Below are 22,774 nucleotides of genomic sequence, written 5' to 3' on the forward strand. Positions count from 1 at the left end.
AGCAAGAAGACACAGTAGTTGTATTTCTGCCTCCAGGTCCCCCATTCCCATCTCATATCACCTAAAGTAGTTGAGGTGAGGTGGCTAGAGGTAACGGGGTCCTGGGATGAGAGGAAATAAGGATACATACATACATACATGTATAAATCCACATACCTACCCACATATGTATACTATGCACACACACATATGCACACAAGCACACTAACATAAACATGCTTCTCCCTTTAGTGGCTCAAAATGGAGATCATCAGTAGAAACCACCAGGTCGCTGAACCACCGGGATTTTGGTCCTAGCTTTCTGACTAGGTGTGGGTCCCCTTTCCTGCATGTTGTTTTGTTCTGACTCCACATAGAGGGCATCTATGAATGTAGGAATGGGTTTTTTATGGAGTTCTTTGACCCGGGACTTGTTGAAAATGTTGGCTCTGCTCCCTTGATATCGTTTAACCCAGAACATGATATAAATCTGTCAAGTTTTCCAATGTGGGTGGTGGGCAGCTGCATTCAGGGCTGTGCCATCCCTAGAACTTGGAAGTGCTGGACCAAGAAAGCTGAGAAGTCAGCAGGTTTCAGGGCAGTTTGCTGCCTAAATTTACTGGATTGGAAGGATTGGGAAACTGTATCAAACTTAGCAAGTTTATACTCAATCTGCTCCAAGTTCTAATGCAAACAAGCCTCTGAGAATTCCTCTCATATTTAACTTTGATTAATGGATTATGCTTTATAAAGAAATCATTGTTGAGTGCCTACAATAGGCACTAAATATGCCAGGTACTAAAGATATTCAGAGAAAGGGAAAGAGTGAATAGTCAATGAATAGCCAAGGAATATTTAATGGAGGAGGAGAAATCTTAGCTGGGCCATGAAGGATATGTAAAATTTGAGTAGATGGAGGGAAGGAAGGGCATTGTAGGTGAGTGAAAGCATGGAGTGGGAATGATGATGGCAATAGCTCTCTTGAGCTGTGAGAGGCCAGCTATCTGATAGCTAGGCAATGCTATGTATGTCCTGATGGAGATGCCCAACAGACTTTGTTCCAGTTAAAGGGACATAGTTACAAACTGATGCATACGTCTGATTTCAGATGAGGAAGATGCCTGGTATGGAGCTAGTGGGGAAGTCAAACTACAAACAGCCCTAGACAAAGAGAAGTTGGCTCTTGCTGTCTTTCTTGGGCTTTATGTAGGATATGTTTAGGAGAGATAATAAATGTGTTTATGTAGTACTTTAAGGTTTGTAAAACACTATAATATGTTATTTCATTTGATCCTCACAACAACTCTGTGAGGTAGGGATCATTATTATTATTATGCCCATTTTACAAATGGGGAAACTGAGGTTACCAGCTAGAAAGTATCCATGGTAGGATTTGAACCCAGGTCTATCCTAACTCCAAAACCAATACTCTCACCCACTTTACCACCTAGTTACCTCAAGAGAGGAGGCATTCAGTGGTTTACACATTCATTCAACCATCAGCTCAGTCTCAGTCATTGCACATTCATTAGGCCTTTGCTCAGCGTCACCCGAGTAGCCACTGAAAACTGGATTTCCAGGATCTTGGTCTCTTTGCTGTCTGGGAGGTCAGGGCAGATGCTGAAGGAAGGTCTTCATCTCGGAAGTTCACGGTGGGAACTTTGATTTCATGTTCTTATGTTTGGTTTTCCCCTTTACCACTGGAATTAAGTGTTTTCTAAAAAAAAAAAACAAAAAAAAAAACAAACCTTGGTAAACAAATTTTAGTAACACACCAGGAAGGGAAGAAGCTCGTGGGTGGAGCCAGATTCAAGTGATCTGACTGGTGGACAGAGATCACATCCTAATGGATGAGTAAAGCTGCAGCAAGAGGAAGAGGTAGCTTGTGTTGGTATTTGGTATTCAGAACACCCTCTGTTGATAGCAGCACATATTTTACATCCAAATGCTAGCTCCTCTTCCTCTTTCCTCTCCTTTGTCCCTCTTCCCTTTTCCCCTCTCCTTTTCCCCTACAGGGTTTTTCCTATCCTGAGCTCCTTGCAAGTCAGGATTATTTCATTCTTTTTATTTACAACAGCGGCTGGCACACAGTAGGTGCTTAATAAATACTTGTAGATTGATCCTAGGCCAGAGTACCCCATTCTCAGAGGCCATGCCAATGCAGTGCATGTTCTGATAGATCCTACCAATCTGGAAAAGATTAAAGTAAAAGCTTGGTGATAGGTTGTCTATTTGTTGCCTGAGGCTTTATTTTTGTCTTTATAGCCTCACTACCTGGCAGTGTCTGGCACATAGTAGATGTCTAAGTGTTGATTGATTGATTGACCAACCTAGTTAAACTGGAGATGCTGATCACCAGTTCAGGGCAATGAATTTGGGGGCAACCCATGAAACATGGAGGGGTTATGATAGGTTGTGGATGGGAGTAACTGCACTGTCAAAGAAGGAATGGGAAAAGATAGTATATTACTGGGCAAAAGTAAAAATCACAAGTTACCAGGCAGATCTGGTTCCCTTCTGGATAATCCTGTTTATAAGACTCAACTGGAGTATCCTTGGTCTTCAGAATTTTTGTAGGTATTCCAGTGTACTTCATAAGCTAGATTTCCATACTATTGGGTATTTTCCCCTTTTTTTGGTGGAGAGAGGTAAGGGGAAGGAGAAGGTATGAGTGTCTGGTGGGCTTTCTACTTCCCTCTCCCTTTTCACCCTAGTTGGAAGCAGTGGAATCTGATTTGGAACCACCCCCCGGGAGGTCAGAAGTAATTTTCTGGTTTGATTCCTGTCCAGAGAATGAACCTATAGGAGGTAAGAACCATTTCAGGACTGGTCCAGGCATTCTGTTCCACTTGGAGAAGAGTCTGGGTGTCTGGTTCAACTCATCCCAAATGGATCCACACTTCTGGGGCAGCATGGACTTGCCTATGAGGAGAAAGATGAGCTTCACGATGACTTTAGTTATGTCTCTTGGTTGCTCATTTTGAAACAATATTTTGTTAGGCTTCTGTGCATGATCCAGCTTCTGAGGAAGATGGGAAGAGGGTAATGTTCTTGCCTCCTCCCCTCCCCTCCCCTCCCCTGCCCTCCCCTCTCCTCCCCTCTCTTTCCCTCTCCTCCCCTCTCCTCCCCTCCTCTCTCTTCCCCTTTCCTCCCCTGTCCTCTCCTCCCCTCTCCTCTCCTTCCCTCCCTTCTCCTCCCCTCTGCTCCCCTCCCCTTGCTTCCCCTAGCCTCCCCTCCCCTCTCCTCCCCCTTCTCCCCTCTCCTCCCATCTCCTCTCCTTTCTTCTCCTCCCATCTCCTCTCCTTTCTTCTCCTCTCCTCTCCTCTCCCTTCCCCTTTCCTCTCTTCCCCTTCTCTCTTCTCCTCTCCTCTTCTCACCCCTCCTCCCCTTCTTCCTCACCCTCTCCCATCCTCTTCCCTTCCCCCTCTCTCTTCCCCCCTCCTCCCTCCTCTCCTGTCCCTTCCTCTTTCCTCACTTTTCCTTCTCTCCTCTCTCTTCCTTTTTCCTCTCTTTTCCTTCTCTCCTCTCCCCTCCTCTCCTTTCCCTTCCTCTTTCCTCACTTTTCCTTCTCTCCTCTCCCTTCTTCTTTCCTCTCTTCCCCTCCTCTTCTCTCCTCTCCTCTCCATGGAGCTTTATTCTTCCATCTCCTCCATCCCTACTGATGAGCTTTTGCTGGTGTCAAAGTGCTCCCAAAGACAGCAAAGTGATTCCATAGCATAGCCTAGTGAAAACTGTATTGGTCTGGCCAGAGTCCTGCAAAAGCAATGAAACTTCAGATCCTGATAGGTGACCTGGGCAAGATGTTCCCTGCTTTTTTGGCTTCTCCTATCTGTAAAAAGGTGCCAGTTATCTAGGACAGCAGGGCCTTCAGGAGAGGTTGCTGTGAGGGTAGGGTCTGCTAAGAAATCACATCCCATGCGACAATGGGAAAGGCAGGGGGATTATATTAAGAAAATAGAGAGAGGAGAGGGGCAATCTTTCATGGTGAACCCATAGTACTAGAAACAGACCTGATGGTGTTGTCATTCCCTTTCCAGGAGTTTGGTGGGAATCTCCAAGGAATAATCTTTATTTATATCTCCATCCAAGCCTGAAACCCAGCCCTAGACCCCGACAGAAGCAATTCTCCCTTAGACATTAATAGTAGGGAAACATGCCAGTTCAGGCCTATATTGTACATTCTTCTCCGTGACAGGATAGAACCCGATGAATATTTCACCTTCATAATCTTGGCTGCAGACTGGGCTTGGGGAAGTTGTCTAAATCCAGTTTATCAGCGGGAATAAGTGCCCCAGACTTAAAAGAGGGAAGCAGAGCTTGGCTCCGATGGGCTGGTAATTTATGAAGAAATACAAAGTTGGGAATGGACAGTGGGAGTGGGGGGGAGGGAAGGAAGACAGGAGTCTGTAGGGCTCCACTTACAAGCTATAAAAGCAGCAACTTATAATCTAACTAGCGATCATATTCCAAGATACATTTCCTTCAGTGGAGGAGAAGGCATCTGGCATCCATCACTTGGTAGAGACAAAGGAACCTGACGATCCCAACGGCCTCTGGTATGCTGGTGAGGTGTGGTGAGGGACAGATTGAGGCTTTAGGGGGCTGGCCTTGTGAGGTCAGTGACACAGAGGTCCCTAACTGAAGTCTGCCTAACTTTGGGACTGACATTGTTCCCTCCCCCTACCCATTCCTCCTCACGAATTCTGAGCTATTCTTAGTCCTGTTATGTAAACACAGATTATTTGTTTATTTATTTAACATTTCATGTCTTGCCTCTATGTCCTCTATTTGGTCTTCTACCAGGGCAAGCCACTTAATTTCTGTCTGCCTCAGTTTCCTCATCAGTCAAACGGGGTTAATAATAGTGCCTACCTTCCAGGGCTGTTGTGAGGATCAAATGAGACAATATTTATAAAGCACTGAGTGTAATACCAGGCACATAGTAGCTGACTGATAAATATTAGTTTCCTTCCTTCCTTCCTTCTTTCTTTTCTTCCTTTCTTATTTTCTTCCTTCCTTCTTTTCTTTCCTTCCTTCCTTCTTCCTTTCCTTCTTTTCTTCCTTCCTTCTTTTCTTCCTTCCTTTTTTCTTTCTTTCCTTCCTTCTTTCTTTCTTTCCTTCCTTCCTTCTTTTTTCCTTCCTTCCTTCCTCCCTTTTTCTTTCTTTCCTTCCTTCTTTTCTCCCTTCCTTCCTTCTTTTCTCCCTTCCTTCCTTCTTTTCTCCCTTCCTTCCTTCTTTTCTTCCTTCCTTCTTTTCTTTCCTTCCTTCCTTCCATTTACCCTGCCTCCTTCTCTCCTTTTTTCCTTTCTATATCAAGCTGAGGCAACTTGATGTTGTGGACAGATTCTTAGATTTGAAGTCAGGAAGACCTCAGTTTGAGACCTGCCTCAGGTACTTACTGGCTTCAAATATTTGAAAATAGTAATGATGTCAGCCACCCCTGTCAGGCTTCTTTTCTTTGGGCTAAACATTCTCAATTCTTTGAAACCATTTTCATATAATCCTTGCTCTGTTGGTGCTTAGATTTTAAAACTAACTGCCTCGATAATAATACTAGCTAAAATGTGTATAGCGTGTTAAAATTTACAAAGTAGTTTGTATGTATTATCTTACTTAATTCTCATAACAACTCTGTGAGATTACTAATATCCTTATTTTACAGATGAAGTTAAGGCCTAGAGAGGTTAAATGAGTTGTCCAAGGTCAGACAGATAATTAATTAATGGCAGGACTAGAACAAAGATGTCTTATAGCACCCAGGGCTTGTCCTACTATGCCATATCCTTTGCCTTTATTCAACTGAAGTCAATTGGTAAGTTCTACTTCATAAATGAATAGCTGGGGGCTGAGTTCAATAGGGCTCTACATAGAAGAAATTAGTCCTCTCTTCATCCATCCTTGCATCTTCTTCCTTTCTTCCTGCCATCACTCCCCACTGCTCTTCATTTTTAGCCTTTAACCTGGTACTACTTTAAGAGAGCGAGAGGAAAATTAATTAACAGAGTTGTTTTTCTGGTGGTGGTGGTGGTGGTCATGATATGGTATCCAGTCACAGAAATAAAAGGTTAGGAAACTAATATTAGAATAAAAAGAGCAGTAACTAACATTTACTTAAGGCTTGATGATCTTCAAACTACTTTCTTTAAAATAATCTGTAAAGTTCATAGAAATGCTAATTCAGTTTATCTGCAGAATGAGACCCGGAGAGTCATGGGAGCTTCCTATTAGAAGGGACCATGAATGTCGTCTAATTTCACCCTTAACTGAACACAAATCTTGGCATCGGATTCATATGATCATTTCAGCTTTTGCTTGAAGGCTTCGAGTGAAGGGAGAACTTACTACCTCCCAGGCGGCTCTTTCAATTTTGTGATCATTCTAAATTGTTGGTAAGCATTTTCTTACATGGGTACTTACACTTGACACACTTTCTAAGACCAGTCTTACACACTTGTTAGCAAGTGTGCAAAGTTGTCAGGTGTAAGAGGGAGAAAACATTGTTCTGCTCAGTGTCCAAATGTAGAGAAGAAGTGATTACTTCTCTTGTGGTTTACAACTTTGCTCCCTGGAAGAGGGTGAGCAGGATTTTGAGGGTGGCAGTAGAGAGAAGAGGAGAAGGCCAATCTTCAACTCTGGGGAGAAAAAATTGCCCTGTAACAACAATATCATTGTGTTAGATCTGCCTAGACTTCTGGAGTGTGAATCTGCAAACAGGAAAGGAAAAACAAATGCTTTCTGGTCAGCCTGCTCTGTTTGCATTGGCAGGAGGCTTCCAGTTGGAACTAGTACTTCAGACGTGAGCTTCAGAGCCATTCCATATGAGAGGAAGGCTTGTTGGCATCCTCTCCAACTCTGATGTGGAGCATATGGGCCTAGGGGATGAGATTGGGAGGGAGGAGGAGGAAGGAGGGAGGAGGGAGGAGGATTGATTGGCTGCGGGTTGGAACTGTGTGTTCATCTCAACCCATTGCCATTGAGCCCCAGACATTCTGGTTTGTCAAAATGAAGTCAAAAGTCCAGAGACTAGCATTTTTAGTTCTGATTCTGCCATTTGCTAAGCTGTGTGACCTTGGACAAGTCACTTGACCTCTCTGGGTCTTGGTTTCCCCATCTGTTAAAATGAATGTTTTTGGATTCTAAGTGTTCTCTATAATATTCTATGATTTCTTGAAAGTCTCACTAATTGATAACTGGTGACTCTGTGGTCACTACATCAGATACTGGATAGACGCTGGTTATACTCCTGTTCGTAGAGGGATTGGGCAGAAGTGAAGCCAAGCGGTTCATGAAATACAACCTGAAGCAGATCTGGTAGTCCTACCTTCTAGTCCTTTGTCCTAACTACTATCCTTTCCTTTCACTAAGGGTGAATTGATTCTTCTGAGATATGGCAGGATATGGGGGAAAATGAATAAAACAATATACCAGGTAGCCCGCCTCCTCTTGGAAGATGTCCTAAGTAACCCTAATTTATCACTGTCCTTCCTCTTATCTCTGGGTTTAAGTGGTATGGTGTGCTGGACTCATTCCCTTTCCTTTGTAGCCAGCCAAAAGCACACCCAGTACAAGCTCTCCACTGTCTGACTCCTCAGTTACTTGGATATTTTTCTTTGTAGGGGAAAAAAAGTATTTTATATCTGTCTTGATTTCTTCCCTATGAGTCTGTGTGCTAGGCTCCTCAGGGACTATGTTGAGAACCATGACTATTATTCAGTGGAACAGGGAGATCCTAGGACTCCACATTGCTGGTAATCACTGAGACAGTGCCTTTCAGTCCCTTTAGTAACTGGGTCAGTGGTGGAGGTCAGCGGGGGGCAGCATGGAGTAGGGCCCAAGATTACATAATGTAATTTCTGAGATTTGGTTTATTTTTCTTCCTTTTTTCCCTGCCTTTATCTTTTCTCTTTCCTATCTACTTATCTTTCTTTCTGGGGGTCAGTGGGATAAGCAATCAGTGCTAGATTTAGAGTCAGAAGACCCCTGTACTTACTAAGTGACCTGGGGCTAGTCATCTCTTCTCTCTGGGACTCAGTTTCTTCATTTATAAAATAAGGGAGCTGGTTTGGACAATTGATAATATCCAGTTCTAAATTCTGTAATTTAACAATATTCATTGAGTATCTATGTAAGGCACTGTGCTGGACATTAGAGGGTATATGGAGATAAATAAGTAATATTCTCTGACCTCAAGTAATTTACAATCTAGTTGGGAGATAGAACATTGTAAGTTTACTGATGCAAAGGACCTGGCCAAAAAGCATGGAGATCTAAGTGAACTGATGGTGCCAGATTGCCTGCTGGCTTCCCTGGTTTCCTTTAAATCCTAATTATAATCCCATCTTCTACAAGAAGCCTTTCTTAAACCCTCTTAATTCTACTCCCTTCCCTCTGTTAATTATTTCCTATTCTGCATAGAGCTTGTTTGCACCTATTTGTTTGCTTGTCTCCCCCTTTAGATTGTGAACTCCCTGAGGGCAAAGACTGTCTTTTGCCTCTTTCTGTATCTCCAGTTCTTAGCACAGTACCTCACACATGAAATCAATCCTTGACTTTTGTGGAGATAGTGTTCCTAGAAAGGTGTGAAAGTCAAAAACTCAAATGTTGATACATAGAGCCTATGGGAAATAGGGAATTAAGTTTTTGTGACCACACAGAACTATAATCTTTTGCCATAGATTGCTGAAAATGCTTTTCTGCATATAATTCTTTATAACAAAACATTAATTCTGATAATATGTAGTTTTCCTAACACGATAACCATGAAACAACCCAGAAAACGTATTACACAAAATAAAATTAACATGCAAAATATTTTTTCTCACTAGTAATTTCCTAGAATTCTGTAATCTTTTGTGCTACCATCTCAACATCATCAATAAAATTCATTTCAGACTGTACCATACTGCTGTAAACCTCTCTACCTTGGCTGCCCTCTGAAAACCAAGGGGGAGGTTGCTGGGACCATCAGAAGACCTGAGACTGATGAGGTCTCTGCATCACCTTCAACACCCCAAACACATGGGGAACTCTTTACAACAGTAGGTGAACAAGACAGTGAAGCATCTAGCAGGATATCAGCCACTCCATAAACTCCTCATTTTTTTCTCTGCTGTGCAAAGCTGTGAATGTGTACGGTTGCCAATGCGAAAGTGAAAATGAGGTTACTAATAAAATCACCAACTGCTTGAAGTCTTGAAAGTTAAACATCCAAATGTTGAGGATTGACTGCTAGCTGTTATAATTAGTTATTAAGAGCTTCTTTCAGCCTGCTAGCTTGTATCACTTACTACATTCGGCCTTAATTACAGTTTTTCCTATTGTGGTTTCACCATGTCAACCAGACTGAGTTAGCCACAATAGCTGAGCCCATAAGCTCTTCCAAGTATTGGTTTGAAGCAAGGCATGCACTTGGAACTGGAACCTCTCAGTTCTTTCAAAAGGTTCCTACAGAAATAATATTTCTTTCATTTAAGAGGTACAGTCATTGTCTTCTCTCAGATCTCCCAAACTCTAGGATACTCAGAGGCAATATTACATTTATTATCTCATTCGATCCTCACAATAATCCTAGGAAATAGGTGCTACTATTATATCTATTTTACAAATGAGGAAGTGGAGACAGACCGAGATAAGTGATTTTCCCAGGATCATACAGCCAGAAAGTGTCTGAGGCTGGATTTGAACTCAGTTCGTCTTGACTTGTACCCAGCGCTTTATCCATTGTACCACCAAGCGGCCACCCTGTGGCAGCTGTTTTTAGAGTGTTAGTGTTAGAAGCAACCTTGGGCCTAGAGGTGTTAAGTGACCTGATTGAGGCCACCTAGCCACTAAGTGGAAGAATTAGGACTGAAACCCAGGTCTTCTAATTGCCGGTCCACAGCTGTGGCGGTTGTTGTAACAGGTAGGACTATGTGAGCCCCAGATAGGAGGAGGGTGGGCATATTCTGAGGATGAGGGACAGAGAATCTAGGGGATTATAACTCTGTGTTAGACCCCTCTAGGTCCATAGTAGATGAGTTTGCGAAGGCTTGATGCTGCAGTGTTGCTGTTTATGGTTTGTTCTCCTTGTACAGAGTGCTCGGGGTATTGGAACAGTGACGCTCACTTTCCCCCTGGTGTTACCTGCAAGGCTAGTTCTTGCTATAGAGGAAAAATAGACCAAGATCAGGGATAAAGTTCAAGTTTTAGCTCCCCGTTCCTTCCCATTCCAGGCTCTGACTCCTGGCTCCATGTTCATCCCAAAGACATAGGAACAAGTCCATCATTGACAACCCAGCCCAGAGCAGCTCTGATGGGACTGGGTTGAGCCTGAGTGCTCATTGTGGCCTAACCCTGAAATGACTGGACTGAGGAAGTCACAATGGGTGGATATTAGCCTCTGACAACAGCTGACTATTTATTCAGATGAGAACAATTTTCTCTCCATTGCACTTTCAACAAACTGGACCTGGAGGACTCTCCCATGCTTCTGCCAAAAACAATAAGGGGGAAGAAAAGATGGGAAAGGGGGAGAATCATCTACTTTGAATTGAGCTATCAGCTGTTCTGTGGGTTTCCTGGATCTGGGGTATTTCACTACCTCAGTGGCCCATTCGCAGCTTATTGCAAAGGGAGCTGTTTTCCTTCTTAATCGCCTTTAGAGATAACCATTCATAAGGTATGTGGGAGAGGCCTCTGTGGAAGCAGCTCCCAGTCAGCCTGTCAGCTGTTATTCCTTGAGATTATGGGTTGGAACTGTCTCTTCAGTTTGATTAGGAAATCAGCCCCTCTCTGAGGGGGTCATTGTAAATGTCTCATTGTTGTGCTCCGTGATGCACTAAAATGATTAATGCCAGCCATGTGTGAAAGCAGCCCCCTCCCCCATACACGTACAGCTGGGGTGCCACAGCACAGTGCTCCAAATGCCCATTGTAAAACCAAAGGATGACCTCTAAGGTCCTTCATAGCCCTCAAATATTATGACTCTATGATGTGTCCATTCCTCTTTCAGTCAGACTTCTCATTGTTTCACTGGTTAAGGAACCAGATATTGTGGGATGTGGAGCTCACTCTCCATGAGGCATGGAGTTCTGGATGGTTGTTTTCTTTGGCATTAGACAGTCCCAGGATGTCATGTGAAAAAAAAATCATATTGTGTATTGAACCATCTGGATGGGCTGGAGACACTCCATGGTCCAGGTTGCAGCTGAGCCCTCACTGCAGCCTCACCAAGGCTGATGTTGAAAAACTGGGTTCAATCATCCCAGGGAAAATAATGGCTTATTTTCATTGAGTCTGAGATTGTACAATATGTACACACAGGTGCCCCAGATGAGAAAGAGGATTATTTAGCACTGACTTACATACCAAACTGAGCTAGTCTGGGCACAAAAAAAATGACCAAGGATTGGTTTCTGCTTACAATGAGGCTGTTAGGGGGAAGAGGGATTAGATCTGGTCTGCTTGACCCCAGAGAGCACAACAAGACACCTTGGGTGGGAATTACAAAGATGCAGACCTTTGTCTCCATTTTCTTTTTTCTTTAATAAGTTCTTTACTGATATTTTCTGTTTTTTACATCATCGTAGTATCCTATGTATCTCTTTTCCTCCCCCTCCCAGAGAGCCATCCCATATGACAAACAATATTTTTTTTGGAGAGGAAAAAGAAAACAAAAGTCAGCACAACTGATTGATACACCGAAAAAGTCAGAAAACATGTGCAATGTTTAACACCTGTGAATCTTCCACTTCCATGAAGGAATGGGCTGGGGGTGTGTAGCAGCAAGTACCCTGGCACACTCAGGGTGGCCAGCTAGCACAGGTTCTTTGATCTGCTTTTCTTAAAGGAAAGGCAACTTTAAGGGGGTCAACAATCTTATTTAAATCAAGCATATATAAATCATTCACTAGTTCAGGGGAAAGGTCAGCACCCTGAACATGGAGAAAATATAATCAGAGAGAAAATACAAACAGAGAAATTAGCACAGAGATTCAACAGACAGGGCTCCAAGATACAACCACCTACGTACACTACCAGATGGAGGGAGCACCAACATCTGAGTAGTGGGGGTGGGGATGGGGGGGTAGCCTCTTAACAAAATGGCTACTCAGAGTGTCCTCCAGGGAATCAAAAGGTCCTTCTGTTGAGTAAGCCCCTAAAGCAAAATCTCACCTCAGAATATAGTACACCTTCGGTTAATAGGCTCAGAGCCAGAAGGCATTACAACCCTCTTGACTCAGTGCCTAATTAGCTTAGTACCAAAAGGTGTGAAAGCCTTCCTACAAGCAAGCCTCCCAGTAAGCAAGCCTCCCCCAAGCAAGCTCCTCCTTAGGCAAGTTCCTCTGGCAATGAGCTCTATGGGACTCAAGATGTATCACAGCTGTGATTGAACACATGTGGTCACATGGACAGAGAAGATCTTTATACACATTAACATTGGAGGGTGTCTTCTCATATTTCTTCATTTGAATCCCACCTGCTCTTTATAATTTTGTTACATTTTCTTTTGATTTTTTTTGGTGTGTTGTTCCTTCCATTAACACTGTTGTAATTACTGAGTATATTTTTTTCATGGCTCTGCTTACTTCACTCTACAGATCTTTTTATTCTTCTATATATTCATCACACACATCATTTCTTACAGCACAGGATTATTCCATTAAATTTATGTACCACAATTTGTTTAGCCATCACCCAATTGATGGGCATCTAATTTATTTCCAATTCTTAGCTACCACAGAACAGTGTTGCTATAAATATTTTGGAGTACATGGGAACTTTTTTCTGATCAATGACTTCCTCAGGGGAATAATGAAGTCTCTAGTTCTGAGGGAATAGACATTTTAAGTTATTTTATTTGCATAATTCCAAGTCACTTTCCAAAAAGGTTGTACCATTTAATAATTACACCAACAATGTATCAGTATGTCTGTCTTTTCATAATACCTCCAATTTTGACTATTGCCATTTTTGGGTCATTTTTGTTAATTTTCGGGGTGTGAGTTGAAACCTCAGGGTTATTTCAATTTGCATTTCTTTTATTATTAGTGATTCAAAGTATTTTATACAGTTGTAAATACTTTATAATTCTTCTTTTGAAAAATATCCATTCATAACTTTTGACCATTTATATACTGGGGAATGACTGCTAATCGTATATTCATACACACACATGTATTTGTATATCTTGGACACCAAATCCTTAGAGAAATTTGATACAAAGATTTTTTCCCCCATTTGACCACTTCCCTTCCTGGCATAAATGTATTAATGTTGTCTGTGCAGAAGCTTTTCAGTTTCAAGTTTCTTCTTTTGCCGTAAACATGGCATTATGTTCCTTTAGTTCCTTTAATCTTCTCATGAGGTGGCCCTGTTCTCATTGGCTATCTTCCCTTCATCCCTGATACTCCTATTCCTTTTTTTTTCTGGAGGTGGTCTGTGAATTTTTGAATTGGAATTTCATTTTATAGGTTTAGAAGTTCTGAGTAGTTCTCTTCTATCATTTCCTTCATTATACCATTAAGGATTTTGTCTTATTGTGTTGTTCTGGGAGACCTATGATTCTTAGGTTTTCTGCTCATTATGTCTTCAAGTTAATACATTTTGCTTGTATGATGAGCTTATTTTCTTTTAATGTCATTGCCTTCACTTCTGCGTACTGTTTTCTGTTTTGTTTCTTTGGTATGGCTTGCCGTTACAGATTTAAGTTTTTCAATTTTGCTCATTATTTTTTTTTGGGGGTGCAGGACATAAATTCTGCTCTCATAATTCTTTGTTTTCAGGAATAGCATGTTGTAGTTCCACCTTCCCCTCAGGTTCTACAGGGTCCTTTGACTCATCAAGTGTTGGGATTATTTTCTTTCATTTTACATATCTGTAGATACTTGAACTCATTTATTAGGTTTGGAGACCATATTTCCTTCTGTTACTACTACTTTTCCTGTTAATTTACCTGTTTATATTCAAGGTCTTTGCATTTTCTTCTTCCTGAAATCCTGGTACTTTCAGTGGTTCTTTCCCATCTTATTTTTCTTATCATTCATTGCCTGACTCCCTTCCCTCTGATTGTGGTTTCCTTGGGGGCTGGATTTCAAAGTTTCTCAGCCTCCTCCCACACTGGGCAAAACATGGTTTGCCAGTGTAGGTCTCTACCTAAGTAACTTTTGGATGGTTAGAACTGGCCTTGTGGGCTCTTCCCTTCAGGCTTGTTGCAGTACTCAACAGCCCCTCCCACATGTAGTATCCTGTCCTGATCATCTGTTTCATTCACTCCCTCTGTTCCTTAGTTCTCTGGCCTGGCATTGGTAGTTCAGAGCTTTTGCTACTGAAGGACTATGGTCAGGGTGGCTGTCAAGGCTTGAGAAAATTTCCTGGGTCTTCATGGCACTGGAAAGAAGGAAAGGGAGGACCAAGGTGCAGCGTTTGGTTTTGATGTAAGCTTATGTCATATTCTTGGGTGTGCTAGTGGTGTCTTGCTGCTGACAGCAGAAGAGGTGGGGGGGGGCGTGCTGAGTGAGTCAATGAACTTTAGTTCCTGGGTTTTGTTTTTTTACTGTCTTTTGGGTTCTATGGGTCCTAGATTATAGATACAGCTGAAATTGCTTGGTGCATAATTTCTGTTTTGGAGAGGTTTGAGAGATTGTGTGGATTGGAGAAATGCCTAGTCTGCATCTTGTTCCTCATGTGACCCAGACGTCCAATCTTTGGCTCCACTGTCAATATAGCTCCTCCTTTAGGCTACTCCCCCAACTTGTACTGCACTTGTGGGTTGGGTCTTCAGAGGGCAAACTTGAAGTTGCTTCCTCCTTTGGGTTACTGCCTCTCTGTATCTGTGTATGTCTGGATTATGTATCTCTTTTCTCCAGTGGAGATGCAATAGATTCCCTTGAAGTTGCATGGGGAAAGTCTTCCAGGGGAGAGAGAAATTCAACACTCCTCTCCCTCTACCACCAGTGGATCTAAACATGAACTAGAACCATAGAATGTTAGACCTGGTAAGGGCCTTAGGGCATATCTAGATTTTAACAGCCCCTTCATTTTACAAATGAGAGGACTGAAGTCTGTAAAAGTGAAATGCCTGGCCCCAAGCTTTCCAGCTGGCTAAAAGAAGACCCAGGATTAGGGCCTAGGTCTTCTGACTAATTTCATTGGTATAGGCAACTTCCAGGTAAGAAAAATCCCTCTCCCAATGTAGGCTGGTGCCTTCTCTGCAACTTAGAGTCACAGAAATTTGCCTACCCAGGATCACATCATCACTATGTGTTCAAAGTTGGGACTTAAACCCAGATCTTCTTGACTTCAAGGCTCATTTTCTATCTACTTTTCTGTGCTGTCTCTGTCATTCTAGAGATAAAAACCTGGCCTTAAAGTCTAGTACTCCAAAACCTTTGGATGTCAGCCTCTGTCCCCACCAGCACTATAGGAGCTACGATTCCCTATCCAAAATGGGATGACTTTGCAAGTATGTCACAGGTCTTGGCTTGTGAGAAAAAGAAAAAAAAAAGAGGATCCGGCTGATATTAAAAATACAAATCCCAATGAGAATAACATACGGGAAGCCTGGAGAGGGGAGAATATGGTGCTTGGGGTCTGTTCTTGAGAAGGCCAAAGGGCTTCTTCCCGTGAGAAAATCATCTGAGAACTGCTAATGAGTCTCCTGTGAGGGACAGAAAGCCCCTCTGTCCCCAGGCTCTGTCTACTGGGAAAAGTAGAAGGGCCCAAATTCGGCTTCTCCACAGACAAACATAGTTCGGGATCAGCCAGGAACAAGGAAGCTTTGCGTGACAATTGGAAAGTCCATTCAGAACAACTTTCGCAATGGCATTTAGAAACTCTAAGTGGGGCAAAGGGAAGAGGAGCCAGCTTCCCTTCCTGCCCCTTCTATTCTACTCATCTCGCTATGGTCCTGACCCTACTCTGAAATGATCTCTGGAAGGAACTGATTGCGAAGATTGGAAGAGCTCTGTCTTCCTTAGGGGTCTTTGAAGAAAAGAAAAGGAAAAAATAAAACAGCCTCCCAGTCAAAAGTTATGCTGCCCATTGAGGCTGGTGTCCCTGTTCCAGGTTCAAGAGAGTCATAACATTGCAGATCAGACTGGGCTTTTGGATTTCTCCACTTACCTGCAAAACAGCATGTGAGCAAAACCAGAAACAGGAAAACTCTAAGGGAGGGTGCTTTGAACTAAGCTTTTCTTCTCCCTGGAAGCAGTTTCCTCCATTCCCTGTCCTTAAATACAAAAATCCCCTACTTACTAAGAGAAGAGATTCCTGGGCCCTGAAGAAAGCCCGTTGACTATAACCCAGGAACCTTCTTGATCCTCCTCCCAAGCAGCAGAGATCAGTGCTGGCCAGAAAGATCTGAATTCAGCCAAAGTACAAATGGCAAAACCTTCAGTTTGTCCCAGACCCAAGCCCTTCCTTCCAGGTCAGGAGGCCAAGAGTCTTGGACTGGTCACGTACCCACATGTCTTTCTGAAGTGGAGCTCATGGGCCATGCAAAGTGCAAATGTAGTGCCAGGAGAAACTGTTTTCTGCTTAACTGGAATCTAGTCCCAAGGCCCCTGGATGGCTATACCCAGGGAACCCACAGTATGAGGATCTCAGAAACTATTGGAAAAAGATGACTAGAGAACATTTTACTTAGAGCACCAGTGGCTGGCCCTGCAATGATTTTTTTTTAAAAATCACTTGGTTGCAAAATTTGATCTGATGTTGGCCTTGGTCCTGCCTGCCTTTGCCCAGTGCCTCCATTTCCAGCCTTACCCAGTCAAACTCCATATCTCTATCCATGCACTATGAAGAGAACATACACCTTCAGAGGTCCTGCACTTCTTAACAACAGAAGCTGATTGAAAATCGAACACAAAACATCCAGTAGAAGGGCTGAGGGCATCATATTCCTTTTTGGCTCATTGAAAAAAGTAAGGCAGAGTTTGAGGAGGGCCTGAAATCTGGAGTGAGGAGGACAAGAAGAGAGTGTATATTTGTGTGAGTATCTGAGCTGCAGGCAAGGACCTAAGCCTTTCTGTCACCTTTGAATAGATAGGCAGAGGTTGTGTTGAAACTATGCTGTCCTGATTTCTCCAAAAGAAATGACACGTGAACCATCCTACTTCCCTCACCCCCCACCCCTTCTTACTTCAATCCCTGGGCTCACTGCCTGATTTTCATGAGGCTGGCCCAGGGAATGGAAGCAGAGAACCCAGGACAATTTCTTCTCCAAAGCCTGCTGTGGCCACACGCCATGGTTGCTGACCTCAGAGAGGATAGAAGGACAGAGAGCCTCAGCTATTTCCTCCAAGTCACAGAATCTCAGAGTTGGAAAGGAGCTCAGAGGCCATCTCGTTAAAATCCATTCCTGAAGAATGATTCCCTCAGAGACACCGAATAATAACAAGTAACAAGTGAACTTCCAGGCTTTGCCAGAAGACATCCAGTGTTGGGGAAAATCTTTCCTTTCTGTGGCATATGTTTTCCCTTGTGGACAGTGGGCTTCAATTGGGTGTTTTTGTATTTTCTGGACATTTCTTTTCATCCTGCCCAATGGGCCACACACAATTAACCTAACACTCCTTTCATGGGTGGTGGTGGGGGGGAAGCCTATCAAACACTCAGAGACAGTTACCCTAACTCTTTTTTGAATTAGACCATTTCAATTCTTTCAACCAGTCCTCTTGTCGTGACCTTGAGGTCACCATCCTAGCTACCCTCTTTGTGATGTTCTCTCATTCTTCCCAAACTGCAATGTCTAGAACCAAACACAAATACTTTAGATGTGCAGAGAAGAGTGGGATTATCACTTCCTTAGTTATGAATGATATGCATTTCCTCTTACCATAGACCATTTCTCAAATCCTCTTCTCTTTTCCATGGGGCACAACTACAGTAGTTTTGCTTAGGATAGTCAAGGCCTTCTCTTGCTTGTTTCGAGTAATCTCAGCATTCTTCCAAAAACATTTATCCATTGCTAGCAATCGATCCTCAATAAGCAATTTTTAAGTGCTTAATATGTATCAGGCACTCTGCTAGGTCCTGGGAATACAAAGAGAAAATTTGTCCTTTAGAAACTTAACTTTCTACTGTGGGAGGCAGCAAGTATGCCTATAGGTCCTAATAGGACACGTACAAAATAGTTACAGGGTAATCTTTGAGGGGTAGATACTAGCCACTGGGGGGACCTGGAAAGACCTTGTGAAGAAGAGGATGCTTGAGCCAAGACCAAGGATTTCAAGAGGCAAAGGTGAGGAGGAAGTATATTACAGGTAGGGGAAACAGCCTACTCAAGGCACAGACACAGGGCACAGAGTATCTTGTAGGAAGTACAGCAAGCAGTCATATACCAGTAAAATCATCTCGGCAGACAGGCTAAACCAGGTTGAGGGTAATTGACAGGCTTCAAACCCATTGGTGAGTTAGTGGGGTGTTTACTCTAAGCATGTGAAGACTCCCCCTGGTGGAATGGGCAGATGAGAACAATTTGTTCCAACAGCCACGAAGGCAGCTGAAGCAGGTGCTGAGGAGCACTTGGAGCTTGGTCAGGCATCAAAGACATCAAGGTCATCCACCGCATCCCGGGTCACCACCAGCCGTCATGACTTTTGTCCTGCCCCTGGACTTGGATGATTCTGGAAAAGAGAGTGAGGCTGATGACTTTGTGCAAGCCTGCCTCACTGAAATCCAGTTCACACACAAGCAATCATTATACCTTTATATCATCAGTCCTCTTCAAAAACAGAAGATGAGCAGCATTCAGCAAGAAGGACAGTCTGGTTGGACCATGGAGTGCACAGAATGGTGTAATGTGTAAAGAGGATGGGGCTAGTCTACGAAGTTCTCTCAATGCCAAATAGAGAAATTTGTATTTGATCCTAGAGATAATAGGGAGCCATTGGAGTTTATTGATTGGGGAGGGCAATGTGGTCAGATCTTTGCTTTAATTTGTAGAATGTGGTGTTTGTTGTTGGTTGAAATACAAAGTCTGGATAAGACACCATTACCACTGTGATGACGTCTGATAGTACATCTTGTTTATGACTGCAAGGGAGTTGGTGGCTTTGATTTTCACATACCTTCAACTGAACAAAATGGGAAACAGCCCAACAGGGGAGAACATGTATCCTCAAATCTTCTCTAATACTTTCTAATGGAGCTCTGGAGTAGGCTGTGGCAGTTGGAAGTTAATTTTCTCAAATTAAAGTTGTTAGATCCTCTCATTCTTGAAGTGAGGTCACAGCCTCCCCAATTCTCTCTCTCTCTCTCTCTCTTTCCCCTTCTGTCCCTCTCCCTCCTTATCTCTCTCAGGTTGCAAATACACCTGCTCTCATGGACTCCATCTCACTCCATTTCTGGCCTGGGGCATTTTACCTCTCCTTAGGTAGCCTGGTGCCACCCCTCCCCTCACAACCCTGGGCCTCACCATACTGATGTCGCACTTAACCCCACCCCCCAATTTGCTTCAGCCACCCTACAACTCAGAACATCTCAGCTCAAGCAACCTCTCAACTTTAGACTCCCTTCAGTAGCAGTGATCGCAGGCGTGTGCCATCATACCTGGCCCCAACTTTCACTCTTGCCTCAACCTCTGGGGCTGAATCTGGTAACCACCTTCAGCTTCTGGGTCATGAATCCCCTTTTCCTACTCTCACCTGCTTCAGAGAGGGCTTATTGACTCCCCCAGGTTGTGGGTCTCAATTTTCTATTTCAGAAAGAGTGGTTTGAAGGGCCTGCCTGCATGTCCTAAATACTTTCCTGGATTGATGCGCTAGCAACTGCATTTCCAAGGAAGCATTTGAAAGAAGATGGTATCCATCAATTGGGTTGCTTGCCCTCGTACACACTTCAGACTATTTGGCCTTTGAGTGGTTGGGCTGTTTAACCAAGCCCCGTCTGGACTAGCCTGCTAGTCTAGATTCACAACTAAAGCTAACAAACTCCTCACAGAGAGGCTCCAGGGCAAGATCTGGGCTGTCACTTAGCCAGGTGTCACTTGAATCAGACTTTAGTTTCTCCAGTTCAGGAGCAAGGGATTTACCATGCAGATGTTGTTTTTCTTTGCATACATGCATCCCTGCTTTTATTCCCATAAGTAAAGAAACAAATATATCCTTTGTGGACAGGCACATCCCCCCCCACAACCCCCCCCCCCCACAAATACAGTGTTCTTGCTTTAATATTTGTTGTATCCACACCCAGCACTTAAATATACTATGTGGCACAAAGTAAGTCCTTAGTAGATGTTTGTTTACTGATGCAAATTCAAAATCCATGTCTGTATTGTCCCTGATGTTTTCATGCACACTTACATAATTGCACATTCCCCCCTCCCCCCATTTTCTTTGAATAATATGAGTCATACGTCTCTATTGCCATTGGATTGTATAAGTCAGAGAAAACTCTGATGTTATAGAAAAGGACCAGTCTGGATAACAACATGTAAAGAACCTAATTGGTCATATCATTGTCCATGTTCTTTACCCATAGCTCTATCTGGCTACTTAGTTCCCAGCTCTGGCTTGATCTCACCATACACTTCAGAAGGGCTCTGTGGAGCCAATAATTTTCTTCTAATTTTCCTTTTTGAGGTCTAGCTCAATATAAGAGCTGGCCTATTGGAATTGGGTTATTCTGGGTTCCTAGAATGTAAAAGTTTTGGTTTGTCTCTTATAAGTAAAAAATCCAATTCATTGTTATGTTCTCTCTGACCCCAAACAGCTAGATATATCCCCTCGCTTTAGAGGATCACCTAAACACAACCCTTGGCCTAATCCTGATGGTCATTCAGTCCTGAGAGGGGGAGAGTCTCCTGTGGTAACTGTGAGACACTTCACCCAGAGAGGAACAGAGGTGACCTTCCCAGGCAAAAGGACATTCTTCTCATACTTTCGCCATTTATTCACAGAGGGTAGAATCTTTAGAGCTACCAGAAACTCGTGAAACTGGCCAAAATGAAGAAACAGCTGGGGACTAAAGTTCTAGGATACCCTTGACTTTCAAAATTTCCATCTATTCTCATTTTCATTCACTATTAGAGCTGAAAGGGGCCCTAAGGAACATCTCTAGTCTAAACCTCTCATGATAGAGTGGAGAACATCGAAGCCTGTGGAGCTTAAGTGAGATATACAAGGTACTCAGCAGTGGAGCCAGGATTTGAGCCAAGAGCCTCTAATTCAAATCCAGTCCACTTTCCAGTATACTCCCCAACCTCAGACTGAGATGGCTAAAGCACTCCTCTGTAAATCGCTGGATAACTGCTTCCCTACTTTGCACATCAGGGCATAATTTTTTCAGTGTGATTCTTCTTTCCATTCCAAAAATGGCTTCCCCCCCATACAAAGGCATCTTTATTCATTCAATAAACATTTATTAAGTGTCTACTATATACAAAGACAAAAAAGCCAGTTCTTGCCCTCAAGGGGCTTGCCTTCCACTGGATAGAAACAATAATATGGTAAGAAGCAAAGCAAATGCAAAATTCATAGAATGTAAATTCAAAGTAATATGGAGGAAGGTGGCCGGGTGATGGGGGGGAGAGAAGAAAAGCCCTAATGAGGGAAAAACACATACAACAAATGGCTCAGGAAGAGAGATCACTCAGACACCATGAGTCCTGGGACCCAAACCCAACAGGATTTTTTTTTTCCTAGTCGTAGAACCTAAAAGAAGCCAGACACTGAGTCTAATGGGAGTTTTAATGAAGGCCTCAGCCTCTCAAGTTCCTTTTGTCATCTGGATTATAAAGCACTTCTTGTCCAGGGAGAAACTGATGGCACTGGTTGCATGCTGGTGTGTCTGTTCCTAGAACTTAGGGCTGGGAATTGGAAAGATGAAGGGAAAGGACAAAAGGAATGTGGGAACCAATGCAATCTTTATGGATCAAACTGATTTTTGCTTAGCTGGATTTGCCAACATCAATGAATCAGTCATTTTTTTTGAGTTGTCTTTTTTTGTTTTAAAAAGAATTATTTATTTTTGACATAAAAAAATTAAGCTCTGAATTCTCTCCCTCCCTTCAGTCACTCTCCAGCCCATTGAGAAGGCAATCAATATGATATCAATTATACATCTGAAATCGTACAAAACCTATTTCCACTCAAGCCATGTTGAAAAAAGCAAGAAAACCAAGGAAAGTGAAAATATGCACTCAGAGCTCATCAGTACTGTCTCTGAAGCTGGGTAACGCTTTTCATCATGAAGGCCCTGGGATTGTCTTGAATCATTGTATTGATCCGAGTAACTAAGCCATTCGCAGCTGATCATCACTACAAAACTGCTGCCATTTTGCACGGTGTTCCATTGATTCTGTGTACTTCACTTTGCATCAGTTCATAAAGATCTTATCATATTTTTCTGAAACCACCCCCTGCTGTAATTTCGGGATAGTATTCCATCACAATCATCTGCCACAACTTGTTCATCCATTTCCCAATTGATGGGCATTCCCTCAATTTCCAATTCTTTGACATTACAAAAAGAGCTGCCATAAATATTTTTGTATATATAGGGCCTTTCCTTTTTTCTTTGATCTCTCTGGGATACAGACCTAGTTGTGGTATTTCTGGGTCAAAGGGTACGCAGTTTAATAGCCCTTTGGCATAGTTCCAAATTGTTCTCCAGATTGGTTGGACCAGTTCACAATTCCACCAACAGTGAATTAGTGTCCCATTTTTCCACATCCCTTTTAGCATTCATCATCTTTCTTTTCTCTCATATTAGTCAATCTGATAGGTGTGAGATGGTATGTCAGAGTAATCAACAAATATTTTTAAGTATCTATGCTAGGCACTGATGATGCAAGTACAAAGAATGAAACGACCCC

The sequence above is a fragment of the Trichosurus vulpecula genome, chromosome 2 (assembly GCF_011100635.1).
Source record: "Trichosurus vulpecula isolate mTriVul1 chromosome 2, mTriVul1.pri, whole genome shotgun sequence".
Taxonomy (NCBI): domain Eukaryota; kingdom Metazoa; phylum Chordata; class Mammalia; order Diprotodontia; family Phalangeridae; genus Trichosurus; species Trichosurus vulpecula.